General features: G+C 34.7%; 1 protein-coding gene across 6 annotated transcripts in view; it reads left to right on the forward strand.

Annotated features, from left to right (window-relative positions):
* Positions 1–12,898, forward strand: part of LOC128223789 (carbonic anhydrase 2-like) — a 41,870-nt gene that overhangs the window by 19,218 nt on the left and 9,754 nt on the right. The window contains exons 1-2 of one of the 6 annotated variants that reach the window (XM_052933178.1): positions 4,073–4,090; positions 8,828–8,926. The exons of 2 other annotated variants lie outside the window; for them this stretch is intronic. The gene's annotated coding sequence lies outside the window, so the exon portion shown is untranslated. Of the gene's footprint in view, positions 1–3,494; positions 3,520–4,023; positions 4,091–8,827; positions 8,927–12,898 lie in introns of those variants that run through there. 3 more of the 6 variants (XM_052933182.1, XM_052933179.1, XM_052933183.1) reach the window with 3 other exon arrangements.

The raw sequence follows: 12,898 nt of genomic DNA on the forward strand, positions 1-12,898 counted from the left end.
CGGCGTGTTCTGTCACTACTTGCAGTTTATGTATATCTTGCACCATCAATTTCCCCAGCCTTGGACATCTAGCGAGATGGTTTAAAATATTGATACTTGTAGGGGCATTTCAAAAGTAATACAATGGGCTGATTGGGTGAAAATATGGCACTTCCTCACTCGCCTGTCCCTTCAAAATAGCTATGAAAAAAGTCACCGTTCATATAAATTATTGCTTAGTAAAAGCATTTAATAATATGAACTTTATGGTTACATTAATACATTTGTGTATGTACAATGTATACTGAATACAATTAGTTTGTTGCACCACTCAGTACAGAAAATATTGCAGCAATTGGTCGAATCACAAACAACGGAATATTACTTTGCTGACAGTTGTGATTTTAGTCTAGGGTATTAAAACCAGATGCCACACGCTTTCTTGAAGCAAGATCTATTTCTTAATCTCAATCGTTATTTGTTTATACATATTCTCAAGGCTTAATTATCAATTGTTTGTATTTTGCGAAACGCAGCTGCAGGATCTTGTTTTAACAAGGAAAACACTTTTATTAGCAATTACATTTATATGTAAACAGTAAGAATTACATACCAGTATCTCTTATAGTGCAATTGCTACTACAGAAACAAATTCAGCAGCGAAACTCCTACTGCGATATTGTTTATTGTTATACCCAACGTGCATAGGCTGTGGTAAAGGTACATTTAGTCACATATAGGTATTCCGTAAGGTATAATATAAAAATTCTTACGGCACATTGCTCAATGGCCAAACCCAAGCAATCAAGAAAAAACCTGAAAACTTACAGATTAGTTACATATTATTGACTCGTAATCCACAACCAAGTTTGCGCAAAGTCGCTCATTTATTCGGAATCCCTAGTTAAGCTTTCAGACCTCTATAGACTATATCGACCTTTTCTCATTGTGCCAAACTGACCATTACTGTCCGCTATCGGTTGATTTTTTTTCTTGTATTGAGACTCGAGCCACATTTTCAAAATTCCCATTGTTTGTTTTGCGCAATTAAAAGATCGGTCCGTTATTTGTATAATTGTCAATACTATTTCCGCTGAATCTTGTATTTTTAAACTAAATAACTAGTATTGAGACACAAGACTAGACTGAGTAAAGAAACAGGTCGAATTATAATTAAGAAAACATATCAAGGCTAGCATATGCTCTTCTGACCGGTAGAATGACTTGATGATTTTCAAATGCACAGTGGATGTGGTTATAGAAGGAACATACACCAGACAGTGCTTAACGTAGAGATTTTCTGCAGCAACTCATTCTAGTAAGAGCTAATTTACTATACAATCTGATATCATATAGAGAGGGTTACTTATGTTCACCCGTAAAGCGTGTGACAACGCCAATTCAATTTACTGTCTTCAAACAGTGTCTCATTAATTTTGTCGTTTAAATCAAAATCCCGAAGTCATTTAACGCATTCATTTAAAAATAAAATCCAATGTTAATACCACATTTGTTTTAACAAACAAAAATATTAGATGCTGTAAAGTACCGTAATACTACTGACTGTATATCACCCTTTAAAGCTGGCATGTACCAGATAAGACATGCGTTTGTAATCCTATAAATGATTTGAGATAGAAATAAGATAAGGTGTTGGAGGGATCGAGTTTTGTTTTTTCAAGATTAACTGCATGAATGGTAAACTCTGTTTCAACATGCCACTTCAGTCAGGGTTCGTTTGGGGCTGTGTTCGTGTAGAATTATTCTAAAACCAAAAACAGATACAATTCATTTCCGAAAGCATTAAGTGTAGAAATCGACCAAGATTGAATAATATTAGGGACCGTTTCATAACTGTTAATGAACAGTCTAAAAACGAAACTGAGACTGAGCCCAATCGGCAAGCAAGAAAGGATTGAAAGTAGACTTATAGTCACGACGTTTTACATTATCAAAACGTAAAAAGACAAAAGTAGGAATTGACATTGACAGTGTCGCTTTTTCCGATGCGGTTAAATATAGACACAAACGAAGATGGATATTTATATTCTTTGAATTTTTATGTTTCCAAAGGACATTTAGAATTTTATGATAAACAACGATGAATACAACGGAATGATGAAGTTGACATCACTCATTTACTGGGACACATTTACGGCATTTTCCTTGCCAATATAAACAACATCTTGTTTCTGGTAGAGATTAGTACAAGCAACTCTGCTTACCTGTTTTCCATGCCAAGTTCAATAGATAATAAATACTGTAACTAGCCATTCAAGATTATGTTACACAAATAAGTGTTTAGACATATTCAAATAATTATCAATGTTAAAACAAACAATTTCTGCTAACCTGTATTCAATGCCAAGGCTCTATTGATAATAGAAAATATAACTAGCTTGTCCAGAATATGTAACACAACTAAGTGCTCAACCTAGGTCAAATAATGGTCAATGTTAGAATTGTCAATTTGCTGCAAAGGCTTTCAGTTATTGAACAGGTCGCAATCCGAAGCTATTAGAGTAAGAGAAATAACACAAACCAGATTCAATACATGTAGTAATAAATAACCATATTCTTCATTTTGTATACGAGCTTTATGAAAAAAATATTCAAGTGACTAGTTGTTAGCTTTAAGTCATCATCATCATCATCATCATTTATGCAAAAAGCTACAGAAACAAGCTCATTAGCAAAAAGTTTAAACATAAACCCGGTTGAGTGGCACTGGGCATTCATATCACATACACATTTTTAATGCCCTATGATACAAATATGGTCAATTACCCGTTAACATAAAGTAAACATAAAGTTTCCATTTACAAGTGAAAACAATTGGCCATGATGTCATTATGTAAGTATTATATTTGTTCACTGGTGCGAACTGGAATGCCACATTAAACATTTTAATTTAATCATATGCGATGCTATTTCATTTATTCAACTCTGTATAATTTAGCAATCAACTCGGCTAGACAAATCCACTTTGACTTTTAGAATGCAAAACATGTTTTAGATAATAGACTGAAAATTTCGACAAGCGTAGTCCGTGCATGAGCTAATGTGAGTGTCTACTTCATGAGAACTCGGACAAAATGTCAATTTTAAACTGAGAATCTTTAAGTTTGTAAAACTTCATTGTCCATACACAATTGAAGTTGTTTACTACCATTATAATATGTTGTAATAAGAATATGTTTCGCCGCTATTTTTAGTAAATCTAATATTTCATACTTTACAGTGAATTTAATATTATGATGTGAAAAACATTTTATTTGCCTGCACTTTTTTAAATTTATCCTTGTCATGAAAACGTGAATGCATTCCTTCCACTCCTAAGGAAGTAAGACAATACCGACGCTGCTTTGAGTTCATTTACTCATCAATCTGGCATATCTACCCGTTAATTATCACCACGTTTGCAGGCTTATCTGCGACAGCGGTCATGGTCAAGGTCAAAGATTACAATACATATATTGTACAAATGTTGAATCAGCTTGAAGGTTAAACAAAAGGATATAATTCAATTTTATACGTGAAGTAAGTATATTTTATAGTAAAAAGATCAAATTATAAGACTTTAGTGATAAAAGGTTTTGTGATTAATGTTTAAGTTCAATGGAAAAAACTAACTTGTATCATCATCATCATCGTCATCGTCGTCGTCGTCATCATCATCATCATCATCATCATCATCATCATCATCATCATCATCATCATCATTTTTTGTGAATAGGGCAATTAAAGCCTCTGGGACAAATGTTTAATGATCATGATCATATTTGAAGTTGTATTCGTTGGAATTCGCAACCAAAACTAAAACTAAAATACGGCGTGATATAGCTTAAATTATTCTGTGTCTCATATTCTGTATTTGATAATGTTTGTACAATTATTAGACATATTGGTATTCAATTCTATCCATAGAATATAGGTATTTAATAAACCATAGAATACGGGCTAAAATAACTCAATTATTGTTAAAGCCTTGAACGTCCTTATCGCTAGCTCTATACATACAGTAGTCAATACCTTAGCCCAGCCATTTCAAGTCTTTTGTGGTAGCGTGCAAAGTGGTTAGATCTTTTGTTAGGACAAAGAAGTCTTAAGGGTGAGTTTTTTTGTATTTTAATTAATTTAATTTAAGTAACTTAACAGTGCATTCGCTTTGAATTAAAACGTGTGGAAATATTAAGCATGTTGGTAAACTGCATTGCAAACCAGTGCAATTATCAGTTGGGTGAAGTAGAGAAATTATATGTTGCATGTTTTTCTTTTGAATAAAATAATTTATAATGATTTGCAAGTTAATTATTTTTTACAACATATTACAGTGATCGCTTATGAGTGAACATATGCTATTATTGTCAAATGTATAATCATCATGATATCCACTCGAGTCCAGTGATATTATGTTGCCATCATGGAAATAACAACAATATAATTTGCTGAAACAAAATTAGCAGAGTTTGGCATTTACCCAGTGCCATTAAACTGGGTTTATGTTTCAACTTTTTGCTACTTAGCTTGTTTCTTTAGTTTTTCGCATCAATATTGATACATTTATTTTAGTATACTAGTATGGAATATATTTGAACCATTACTAATGTATCAATGTGTTCTATTTTAGAACAAAACGCTACAACAAAGTCTACATAAAGTATATTATTGGAGTGTTACATTCCATATTTTGAAGCAAGCAATTGTTTACTGCATGTGATGCTAAATATATGTCCTGTTTACTTTGTTGAAAATATCGAGTGAATACAACTTTACTCACAATAACTGATATCAGGTTTCGTTTATTAGCGCTCTCCAAACAATTTGTAACATTTGTAAAAGATAAAAACCACTTCTCAAATTTCTTAATTTAATTTTAAGTTGTTTAAGCTTGCTGAATGAAAATTTAAGTCAAAACAAGCTACGAGTTTATCGATGCAGAGACGTACACACACGTTTGGGCTACAATCTCTGAACATTTGACCCCCCCACCCCCTGAAAACCGCAATTAAAACGTAGACAGGTTTTTTGTCGGTACTACAGCAAGAAAAAATATAATTTTCAAGTCCTATATGGTGCATTCTGAGAGGATTTTACCATTTTCTCAGCGATATTGGTGTAAACTTGGACGATTTAAAGAGGTACGGACTGGCACCGAGTGCGCCCCCCCCCCCCCCTCAAATTCGCAGGTAATATACATACCAAACATGCACTGGAATATATTGATTAGCAAATGTTTAAACTAGTTTATGAGTAGTCAACCTCACATGTGCCCCAATACTTAATAATAATGCAAGTTTAAAAGTATAAGCCTAATAAACCTGAAGTAAAACAGAAAAAATAAAGTTACTTTAAGTACTCAACGACAGGATACGCAAATTTTTCAAAATAATGAATCAAGTCAGATAAACATAGCGCGGCATTTTGCGGCGTGTTCTGTCACTACTTGCAGTTTATGTTTATCTTTCACCATCAATTTTCCCAGCCTTGGGCATCTTGCCAGATAGAATTTGTTGTTCAAAATGTAAATGCTTGTTGAGCGTTTTAAACTATCGTTTTTTTTATGATTGCACTTCAAAAGTTATACATTTGCCTTATTGTGTAAAAATATGGCACTTCTTCGGTCGTCTGTCCCTTCAAAATATATATGAAAAAAGTCACCGTTCATATATATTTTGCTTAGTTAAGAATAGTTAAAGTTATGAACATTTAAATACTTAAAAGCATATCCGTGTTGATAAAAGAAGGGCTTCATAGCTACGTTATATACGTGTCTGTATAATGCTTACATTAAGCAATTCTTTTGAACAATAGGTTACACCACACAGTACAGAAAAATATTGCAGCAATTGATCGAATCACAAACAACGGAAATTACTTTGCTGACAGTTGAGTTTTTTGTCCAAGGTATTAAAACCAGATGCCACACGCTGTCATCGAGCAATTGGTCTATTTCTTATTCTCGATTATTTTCTGTTTATACATATTCTCAAGGCTCATTTCCTAATTGTTTGTATTCTGAGAAACGCAGCTGCAGGACCTTGTTTACACAAGGAAAAACGCGTGTATAAACAATTACATTAATTTGTCAACAATAGGATTACGTACCAGTATGTTTAATAGTACATTTTCTACTACAGAAACAAATTCACCGCGAAACTCCAACTGCGATATTGTTTATCATTATACCTCGCGTGATTTTTTATGTAAAATTCTCACAAAAACTACATAAGCTTATCCGTACTGTTACCCTTTGACATAACGCTTATCACCAGGTGATATGATTATGTTACCCTCGCATGGGTCTGTGAATTGTATTACATTCAAGCTATTTCCACTGAACAGGTTCTAAAATATTAATCTTATGACTTTAACCAAAACACTAGAATCACTGGGACACATTACATGATTGCGTAAAAATACCGAGCATATGTTTGTCAAATTCTTAGTTAGAAAGGCATTATCAGGGCTAGAAAGCTTTCATGTCCAGTGTTATGACTTGAGGAGTTTCGGGTGCAGAGTGGACGTGGTTAAAGTAGGGGAATACACCAGACAGTGCCAAATGTAGAGATTTTCTGCAGCAACTCGGTCTAGAAAGATCATTTACTTTACAGTGGGATACCATGTAGAGAGGGTTACTAATATCGACCCGTGAAATTTGTGACAACGCCAATTCAATTCACTGTCTTTAAATAGGGTCGCATTGATTTTGTCGTTTAGATCAAAATCTCGCAGTCATTTAGCGCATTTATTTAAACGATATGATCCCACATTAATAACCCATTTGTTTTAACAAACTGTAGTTTTGTACTTTGTTGACACAAGTCTACTCATTGTTTAGGATTAGATCAGGCATAAACAAACTTATCCAAAATCCCTAATATTAAAGGCAACTTGAATGTATGCTCCATGTGTATTGTTCAGGATTTCTAAAGACTAGTCTACAAATGGAGCTGAAATTGGTAGTCAAATTGTAATGTTGGCAATGAACTTGGTAAGATCTATACAACGCTGATTATATTACCAAAATCAAGTATATAAATTAGGCAACTGTTTCAATGTCTTTTAAATAGAACAATCAGTCGATAATTAGTTGTATTTAACCTCTGCAACACGGGTTACGAAGACATAATGCGTTTAAGAGCAAAAACAAAACGATGTTGTTCCTCCAATTCTACTTCAGGTTTGGACAAAAAGCCTGATTCTATCGTTTTAAAGGCATAGAATATCACAGTCCTCTTAAAGTGGACATGCAAAGACCCCATGGAAATTTAAAACGGTCCATATGCATTCCTATTATGTCTCCTTATCAGGGTGTTACATCCAAGACTGGTGGAAAATCATTTTTGTCAAGTTTTCTTCTATAAACAATAGGAATGATATAAATACCCTTAAAGATGAATATTTGATGCATTATGCTACCATCGAACAATAGCATAAACGTTTTTATGTGAATTCAGAATATTTTGTTTGACGAATTATATTCAGAGATAACTAATAGATTAGTTCTATGCCCATACACTTCAATTAATAACTTTTTTTCGATTTCGGTTGTTATGAGCTTTTGAAATGCAATTGGAAACAGGTTGATGCTGAAAGCTGAAATGGAATTGAACAAAGAAAAAACGCCAATCTTTCAAACAATACACACGGGTCATAGTCAAACTGACCTTTGTTATAAATGAACTAGATTTTTCTTGAAATTAACATGTCAATTAACATGTCATTAAATCGATGCTCGCAAGGGGCCTTGACAGTTGTCTACTTATCAATGCTCGCATTTTTTGTCGTTATTCAAAAAAGTTCATCTTTAAACTTTAAGAAAAAAAACGATGTACAATTATTTATTTTGTAATTAACTAACGCTCCTACCATGTGAATCTCTAGAAAACGTTATATAAAGGGCGTCTCGCTGAAGCGAGGCGCCAATTAAAGGCAGAAAGAACTCGTCCGTCGCTGACCCTCTTCCACATATTTGTCTGTTCACATAATGTGATAAGCTTCCACCGTTGTTTATAGTTCGGAGTATTTCAGCCCTCGTGTTCGTGTGTTAAATATAATTTGGAAATGATAAACATTTTAATTGGAAATGCATTTTTTTTGTTCATCTGCACGTGTTTGTTTAGAGATGTCTAGTATAAGTTGACATTGTCTACATAACATTTCATTAACATATGTTTACACTTCCTGTTAGATGGCTTCTCTTTTTTGCATCTTGGCATTATTTAGAAAATTGTGCTGCTAACAAGGTTGTCGATAGCAGTGAGTTTTTCCGATGATAACAATTGCAAACGTTGATGAGCATGTCGATTGTGGTTAGATAATACTATGAACCGATTTTTTGAATGCATCCTACGATTTATGTTCAGTTTATTGATGCTTTTGCAAATTATATTTATATATCTAAGTTTAAGAGTAAAACTACTTCTTTTCAATTTCGTCTGTGAAGTATTTGATGTAGTAAGACGTAAAGAGGCCAAACGAATGGCTAGTAGAAGGCCGTATAACAAGGATTTCTATCGGTAGTAAACAAACAGTTTATGATTATCAGAAATGCTTGTGTATGCATCCCTTGACCTAAATGCTATAGTTTGAATCCGGTAAAATAGACAGAGAACCCGCGCCCGTTTTTCCATCGTTTCAATAATTTGTCTCCGCTTTCATAGCGTCTTTTACTCATCTAAAATACAATCGACCAATGCAATTGCTAATGCTTATAGCCATGACTGGCTTAGGAAGCTCTATAAGACCTTTCGACTAATTAATTACTCTCCATTGGTTCTATGGAATCGGATCTTCCAAGCTTATTTCTCAGATAATTATCAACTACAGAAGCTATTTATTTTAGATCTGGAACTGACCGTGCAGTTCTATTACCAGAACTGAAGATTTCTTCGATCGATCCAATTCCTTGTTTCACACATTCATCTGCACACACAGTGAGAAGGTTTGTCTAGTGTGTGTTAACGGTAACTGAGATTTCTAGTATATTTTTGTGCGCTTTAGTTGGAATTGAAAAGGCAAGTTTCCATATATATCTTTATTATATACGAAAAAAATAATTCCCATATAGTTACATTGTTGAAAAGTGACCGATATCAGATGTGTGAATGGTTGATATTGGGTATGTATCTACTTTGTGCGATATTTTTCCAAGTATTCTTGATATGTTTTAAACACCTGTTGGTTGTAAGCTTATACACATCCAGTTTAATATAGGTATTTTGTCTTTTGTTTATATTGAGGTATCGTGTTTGTTGGAATTACACATGCTGTCAATCGAAACACTGCTGCCAATTGACATCGAAAATGGACGAGGTGTTCCAATCGACATGTTGTATGCAATATGATTGCCGTTTGCAATCTGTATTCAGGGGCGTACCTTGACGAAAATATATGTGTAGGCCACGTTTTAGGGGGTGCGGGGGCACGCTCCCCACCCCCGGAAATTTGCTTAGCTAAGTGATAGTAGGTGCGTTTTGGCGTTTATTTCGTTGTTGTAAAAACATTAAAGAGAGCAACAATATCATAATGTTTTACCTTAAATTAATTTTTAACGTATTTTAGCCAAAGAAGACAGACCATAGAAGTAAAACATTGAACATTTTATTAATTAAATTTCGCTCAATATTTATGCATTTTGTTGCCAAAATCTAAGCTAATCATATGTGTATTTGCACAAACAATGCCATATATATATATATATGTCACTTTCTACAGCACAGTTGACTTTCCGGGATCATTAAAAACTCTAGCTTCCTGCATTGTCGCGACGCAAACACATTGATGACGCGGTAAACATCTATGATCATGCTCTTGTGGCTGTGGATAAGGGCCAAGGATGACAACCTGTCGCTTTTCATTGTCGTTCGCAAGAAGTTTTTTATTCGTTTCATTCATCTAAACGACCTTTCACAAGAGGCTTATGTTGGTGGCATAGTAAGAAGAACCTCTAATATTGTAAATATGCTAGGATACAGGTCCTTGTTGGTGTGCTTCGTGGTCTCTTGTAGTCTAGATAAACTTGCGGCTGCGATGCTCCATCTAATGTCAAATGTTTCGTGGCGATCAGGGGCCTTAGCAGCATAAATTGATGGCAGCATGTCGTCCTACAGAATTTCCAGTTTTGAAGGCAATAAATGTTGTGCACTGTTTCTGTCTTTGAAGACATTGTACAAGGTTATTCAAAAGTAGTCAGATGGTGTTTGCACCTCGGGATTTGCTCTGTTTTGCTGTCGACCAACTCTTCTTGGCATTGATGGTTGAATGTCGAAGCCTGAGCTTATATCCGTTGCTTTCATGTACAGTCCATTCTGCACATCAGGATCAGCCCTCCAGTCATTGCACAATTTGACAATTACGTTTGTTTTTTCAACAGCGTGTAGTAGATCATTGCCTTCCTTCTGAAGAAGATTTGTCAGGTTCACGGTAGTACCCAATGTGTTGCGCCACTACAAGTGAGACAATGAATTCAAAGCGCAGTACAGCGGGCAAATACTGGCCGGCCTTCTCGTCTCCGTCTTCATTAATAGTTTCAAGTGCGTGGACCACAACGGGGGACGCATTTTGGAACGTTTCGAGTGCGTCCGCACGACTGAACCATCGTGTCTCACATTACGAGCGAAGCTTAGTGCGCCGGTTCATTTCCTCTTTCGTTGCGACATCAGTAGAAAGCTTGTCCTGAAACGCTGCTAGACGACTTTCTGAAAAATTGAACAAGAATCCAATGTCCTGAACTGTGTCCATCATAGTTCGGACACTCGGGTGGAAACTGGTACTGGAGGCATAATTGCCAAGTTCCGTCTAGCTGTTGTTGTTTGGTATCTTTATCTATTGAAGTCAAAGTGAGACTATCGAAATCAGGATACGTAGGACTATGTCTGGCAACATTGGCGCCAGACAGTTTACAATTTCAAATAATTAAGCGCCCGCAAACCAAGCCGATTGGAAATGTTTAATGTACCAGCACGGCGTCAAAGCGTGAACGCGCAGACCACTGGTATGCAACTTCCGATAAATTATAAACGAAACATTAATGCCGCGTTGCAAAGGAAAACGATATATTTGAAATACAGATTTTCTATATATTAAAGCTCATTTGTCGGAATTTGATATTTTAGCCCCTCACCCTCCTATGCCTTCAGTTTTTATTGCAGATTTGGCATTTTTTTTTTTGGTTTTTCTACACGGCCTATAGGAAGCTACGCCCCTGGATACTATTGTAATTTGCTATCAGTATTGCAATTAAGCATACTCTCAATTGCGGCGATAACAATTACTTTACGATGCTATGGAAGCTCTTTACAGAGACAGCTCATTACAGTTCGTTATAGAGACAGCTATCGACTGCTTGTTTCAATTTGGACATAGATTCAAATTACGCGAATCGTTAAACTAAACAAAACATTTTTCTGTATGATTCAGCCATTTGAAGGTAAAAGGACCAATACGTAAATGTCATAGAAATATACCAAAAAAGCGAAAGTATTCAAAACATATATGTTGGAAAGAAAAAGATCCGTTGATAGACTAAATCTTAGTTTCACTTGAAGACGCCGGAATTTTCAAAGGTTGGCAATTGATATCAGTTTCGATGATATAAATATGATATATTTAATGAACATTGTTTGTTCCAATTTTAAAGATATACATGAAACTTAATGTTCTTTGGATTGATATTAAACCAACTGTAAGTGCTGCAAATGTTGCCATTATAAAGATATAAAAGTTGTCTTTGACAGCATGTTTACTTTGGTGAATGCTTTATTAACAAGGAACAAACGGAAGAGGTATTTCCATCACAAGAACAGTCGTAAAACCGATTGTTTCATGATAAGTTATTATTTCTTAATATTGCACGTCAACTAATACATGTACATGTATCGGTAATAAAACGCTAATGATTCGATTGCTATAAGATTTGTACATAATGTCTCTAATTTATTATGCTCCCCGAAGTGATAATATACACCCGCCAATTCGCCCGTCCGTCTAGCTCTCTGTCCAATCGGGCGTCATTTCGACCGTCATACCCTTGTCCGCAGAATAATTTAAAAACTATTAATGATATTGAAATAAAACTAAGTGTATAGATTGCCAATTGGAGGAAGTGCAGCGCACATTCATTGAAGTTATCTCCCCATAAAAAATATTTTTCATAATTGCCTGCTTTTCCTGGCCATATTTTGGAATGAAATGAAACTTCAAATAAAAATAGATTACAATGTGAGACAGAGGAAAACATAAGCATAAGAACCATAATCCTGCCCTGTGTATGCTTTTACTTATCTCCCCTTAACCTGATGGAAAATACTAAATGGATTGAAATGAAACTTGAAATGTAGGTAAATGGCAATAAGAAGAAGTGCATACCCAGAAATATAATCTTGTGCTGCATGTTGTTTCCCCCTGAAACTCCCCTTATCTGATAGATTTAGAAATATCTTGGATATTTGTGAATTACAACTGCTGCTTTTTATTTTGTTACTTTAAATTTACTTTAAAAGTTAATTCTTAAACCTGAGCATATCTTTTTACGTTATGATTCCTACCAACTTGTGTATAAAAATAATACAACCATTTACCTTCTACCAGCACATTGTATGACATTTTCTGAATTTTCATAGAAAATGGGCATATGAGAAGCATTATTCGCTTTAAGCGATAGTTATGTTTTTGAATAGTTGTATATATTGTATATGGTAGTTTCAAATGTGTACTTTTCAACCACTTGAGGGTGGGAATGTCGATACGAGTACAATACCCAAGTGTAAATATATAATGTACATAGAGTTTCAATTTCCTTTGATACAAATATGGTCAATTACCCGTTAACATAAAGTATCAATTTACATATGAAAACAATTTGTCGTGATGTTAGTTTTATACTCGGTTCACTGTTGCGAATGGGAATGCCACA

This window comes from Mya arenaria, chromosome 17 (genome assembly GCF_026914265.1).
Source record: "Mya arenaria isolate MELC-2E11 chromosome 17, ASM2691426v1".
Lineage (NCBI taxonomy): Eukaryota > Metazoa > Mollusca > Bivalvia > Myida > Myidae > Mya > Mya arenaria.